The sequence below is a fragment of the Triticum aestivum genome, chromosome 4D (assembly GCF_018294505.1).
Source record: "Triticum aestivum cultivar Chinese Spring chromosome 4D, IWGSC CS RefSeq v2.1, whole genome shotgun sequence".
NCBI classification, from domain to species: domain Eukaryota; kingdom Viridiplantae; phylum Streptophyta; class Magnoliopsida; order Poales; family Poaceae; genus Triticum; species Triticum aestivum.
In genome coordinates this window covers 104,816,663-104,821,824 of record NC_057805.1, presented here as the reverse complement: position 1 = coordinate 104,821,824, position 5,162 = coordinate 104,816,663, and positions in this window count along the sequence as shown.

The following is a 5,162-nucleotide window of genomic DNA, read 5'->3' as shown; positions in this document are numbered from 1 at the left end:
CGCTCAGTATTTTTTATTATTTCCAAAAATAACTTTCGTGGAGTTTCAGGACTTTTGGAGTTGTGCAGAATAGGTCTCTAATATTTGTTCTGTTTCCAGCCCAGAATTCCAGCTGCCGACATTCTCCCTCCTTATGTAAACCTTGTAAAATAAGAGAGAATATGCATAAGTATTGTGACATAATGTGTCATAACAGCCTATAATGCAATAAATATCGATATAAAAGCATGATGCAAAATGGACGTATCAAATTCTGACTCCTGCTTTGGTGGATTGATGATGGAAAAGGTGGTGGTGAGCGTAGTACACTTGCCCGGCAGAGGTTGCCTTGGGATGGCAGCGACTATGCGCGTATGGGGGTGTGAGTTATCCAACCTTCTAACCCTTTCTATGGTTTCCATGGGCCTCCTTTTATAGATCAAGGGGTAACCACAGTGGCAAAGTATTCATTATGCACTGATATGATAGCAAAAGTGCTATCATACCTAACTCTGCGGGCTGATAGTTTTGGTTTTGCAGGTCATAGATTTGAGCTTGGAGGTGCTCGATTTTCTCGTGGAGCTTGAAGATGGCCTCCCCAATGTCCTTGGCATCCAGCTTGTGGTTGTTGGTGAACTCCGTGATCATTATGTGATTGGAGTGAAGTCCATGCTCCACCATCTCCTGGAACTTGAAAACTTGTTGCTCCATTGCTTCAAGCCTTGTCTCCACGCTTCCGGTCCTCCGTAGTCCCTCAACATCGCGGATGTGCAGCAACCCATCACGCATCTCAATGGTTTGAGGGTGTTGCAGCACCTCCGCGAGGTAGGGGTTGATGACCTTCTCGAAGAACTTGTCCTTGGGGGCGCTTGGAGACGTCATGATGATCTAGATCTGTCAGAGAAACAGCTCGAAACGAAAATAGAGGATATTTGCGTGATACGGGAGTCAAAACCTTCAGGATATTATATAATGAATTTTTACCGACCAAAATACGTACCGTGCAAGAAAACGGAGTCCGGAGAGCACATGAGGTGCCCACGAGGCAGGGGGGCGCGCCCAGTAGGGTAGGGCGCGCCCTCCTCCCTCGTGGAGGCCTCGTGTCCTTCCCGGACTGCTTCTTATTTTTCTATTTTTCTAAATATTCCAAAACGAAGAAAATTGCCATCAGAACTGTTTTGGAGTCGGTTTAGTTACCGTACCACATACCTATTCCTTTTCGGAGTCTGAAATGTTTCGGAAAGTGTCCCTTATGTATTCCTCCGGGGTCACGGTTTCAATAACATTGGTTTCAACATTTATAGGATTACCTGAGATATAATGTTTAATTCTTTGACCGTTCACCACCTTTGGGTTTGTGCCTTCGAAGTTGTTGATTTTTATGGCACCGGAACGATAGACCTCCTCGATAACGTAAGGGCCTTCCCATTTAGAGAGAAGTTTTCCTGCAAAAAATCTTAAATGAGAGTTGTATAGCTATACATAATCTCCTACATTAAACTCACGCTTTTGTATCCTTTTGTCATGCCATCTTTTAACTTTTTCTTTAAACAACTTGGCATTCTCATAGGCCTGGGCTCTCCATTCATCAAGTGAGCTAATGTCAAATAATCTCTTCTCACCGGCAAGTTTGAAATCATAATTGAGCTCTTTAATAGCCCAATAAGCCTTATGTTCTAGTTCGAGAGGTAAGTGACATGCTTTTCCATAAACCATTTTATACGGAGACATACCCATAGGATTTTTATATGCAGTTCTATAGGCCCATAATGCATCATCAAGTTTCTTGGACCAATTCTTTCTAGATCTATTAACAGTCTTTTGCAAAATTAATTTGAGCTCTCTGTTGCTCAATTCTACTTGACCACTAGACTGCGGGTGATAAGGAGATGCAATTCTATGATTAAGATCATACTTAGCAAGCATTTTACGAAAAGCACCATGAATAAAATGTGAACCACCATTAGTCATTAAATATCTAGGAACTCCAAACCTCGGGAAAATAACTTCTTTAAGCATCTTAATAGAGGTGTTATGATCAGCACTACTAGTTGGAATAGCTTCTACCCACTTAGTAACGTAATCAACAGCAACTAAAATATGTGTATATTCATTAGAGGCAGGAAACGGTCCCATACAATCAAAGCCCCAAACATCGAATGGTTCAATAACAAGTGAATAATTCATAGGCATTTCTTGACGTCTACTAATATTACCAATTCTTTGACATTCATCACAAGATAGGAAAAACTTACGGGCATCCTTGAAGAGAGTAGGCCAATAAAAACTGGATTGCAATACCTTATGTGCAGTTCTATCTCCAGCGTGGTGTCCTCCATAAGCCTCGGAGTGACACTTGCTTAGGATCTGTTCCTGTTCATGCTCAGGTACACAATGTCTAATAACACCATCTACTCCTTCTTTGTTGAGATGTGGGTAATCCCAAAAGTAATGTCTCAAATCATAGAAAAACTTTTTCTTTTGCTGGTATGTGAAACTAGGTGGTATAAATTTAGCAACAATGTAATTAGCATAATCAGCATACCATGGAGCAGTATGAGAAGCATTTATGACATTTAGTTGTTCATCAGGAAAGCTATCATCAATAGGTAGTGGGTCATCAAGAACATTTTCTAACCTAGACAAGTTGTCTGCAACGGGGTTCTCAGCTCCCTTTCTATCAATAATATGCAAATCAAATTCTTGTAACAAGAGAACCCATCTAATAAGTCTAGGTTTAGCATCTTTCTTTTCCATAAGATATTTAATAGCAGCATGATCAGTGTGAATAGTTACTTTAGAATCAACAATATAAGGTCTAAACTTATCGCAAGCAAATACAACTGCTAAGAATTCTTTTTCAGTAGTAGCATAATTTCTCTGAGCATTGTCTAGAGTTTTACTAGCATATTGAATAAAATTTAATTTCTTATCAACTCTTTGCCCTAGAACAACACCTACAGCAAATCACTAGCATCACACATAATTTAAACGTGTAAATTCCAATCAGGTGGTTGAACAATGGGTGCAGAGATCAACACTTTCTTAAGTATTTCAAATGCTTCTACACAATCATCATCGAAGACAAATGGTATATCTTTTTGTAATAGATTAGTCAGAGGCCGAGAAATTTTTGAGAAGTCCTTAATGAACCTCCTATAAAAACCGCCATGACCAAGGAAACTTCTTATACCTTTGATGTCCTTGGGACATGGCATCTTTTCAATAGCATCAACTTTAGCTTTATCAACTTCAATACCTCTTTCAGAAATTTTATGCCCCAAGACAATGCCTTCATTAACCATAAAGTGGCACTTCTCACAATTCAAGACAAGATTAGTTTCTTCACATCTCTGCAAAACTCGATCAAGGTTGCTCAACCAATCATCAAAAGAGGAACCATAGACGGAGAAGTCGTCCATGAAAAACTCACAAATCTTTTCACAAAAGTCAGAGAATATAGCCATCATGGATCTTTGAAAGGTAGAAGGTGCGTTACATAAACCAAAAGGCATACGTCTATAAGCAAAAGTACCAAAAGGGCAAGTAAAAGTGGTCTTTGATTGATCATCAGCTGACATAGGTATTTGAGAGAAACCAGAGTAACCATATAGAAAGCAAAAAGGTGTATGTTTGGATAATCTTTCTAGCATTTGATCAATAAAAGGTAAGGGGTAATGATCTTTTTTAGTAGCCTTATTTAATTTGCGGAAATCAATTACCATCCTATAACCTGTAATAATTCTTTGCAGGATCAATTCATCTTTATCATTAGGAACGACAGTAATACCTCCCTTCTTAGGGACACAATGGACAGGACTTACCCACTGACTATCAGCAACGGGATAAATTATACCTGCCTCAAGGAGCTTTAGTATTTCCTTTCTTACCACTTCTTTCATCTTAGGATTCAGCCGTCGTTGATGATCACGAACAGGTTTGGCATCTTTCTCCAAATTTATTTTATGTTGACATAGAGTGGGACTAATGCCCTTAAGATCATCAAGAGTATATCCAATAGCAGCACGGTGCTTCTTCAGAGTTTTCAATAATCTCTCTTCTTCATGCTCTGAAAGGTTAGCACTAATAATAACAGGATATATCTTTTTCTCATCAAGATAAGCATATTTAAGAGTATCAGGTAACGGTTTAAGCTCAAACATGGGATCACCCTTGGGTGGAGGAGGATCCCCAAGGATTTCAACAGGCAAATTGTGTTTCAGGATGGGTTCCTGTTTAAAGAATACTTCATCTATTTCCCTTCTTTCATTCATAAACATATCATTTTCATGGTCTAGCAAATATGGTTCCAAAGGATCATTAGGAGGTACGACAATAGAAGCAAGACCAATAATTTTATCTTTACTAGGAATTCCTCTTCACGGTGTTGTCTACAAAATTTAGAAAAATTAAACTCATGAGACATATCACCCAAACCTGTAGTAACAACATCCTTTTTGCAGTCTATCTTAGCATTAACAGTGTTCAAGAAGGGTCTACCAAATATAATGGGGCAAAAGCTATCTTGTGGGGAATTGTAACATCCCAAATTTTCAATTTGGTATGTTATACATAGATCATCATTGCATATCATGTTTTATTTCATTTTGACAAATCCTCGATAAATCCTAAGCAACTCAAGGACCCTCGGAGAGAGTTGGGGATTTTCTCGAATTTTCAAATTCGATTTTTCAAACGAGGATTGTGGTTTTAATTATTTTTCTCTCCGCAAAAATACTTCATTTATAAATAAACGAGAGGAGAAAATATGACTTCTCCAAAACAATTGAAATACTGGAGGAAAAATGTTAAAATCATTATTTGGAATTTATTTGGAATTTATTTGCAATTTTTATTGCATTTAAAAATATGCATGTTTTTCAAAATATTTATTTTTGATTATAAAAAGGTTCACCCTATTCTAGATTTTCTAACTAGACGGGGAAAATTTATTTCATATTTTTCTGATTTTTATTTATTTTTCTACGCAATATTTTCCGCGGTATTTAAAAAAAACGCGCCCGCGCCGACTGGGCCAAAGGCCCAGCCGACGGCCCACCCCGTCGCCCCTCTCCTCTCTCCCCACGACGCCGCCGCCGGAGTCCGTCCCGGGCACGGGAGCCGCCGCCGCCTCGGGTGCCCCCTTCCCCAAGCACCTCGGACCCCCCCTTCCATAAATACGA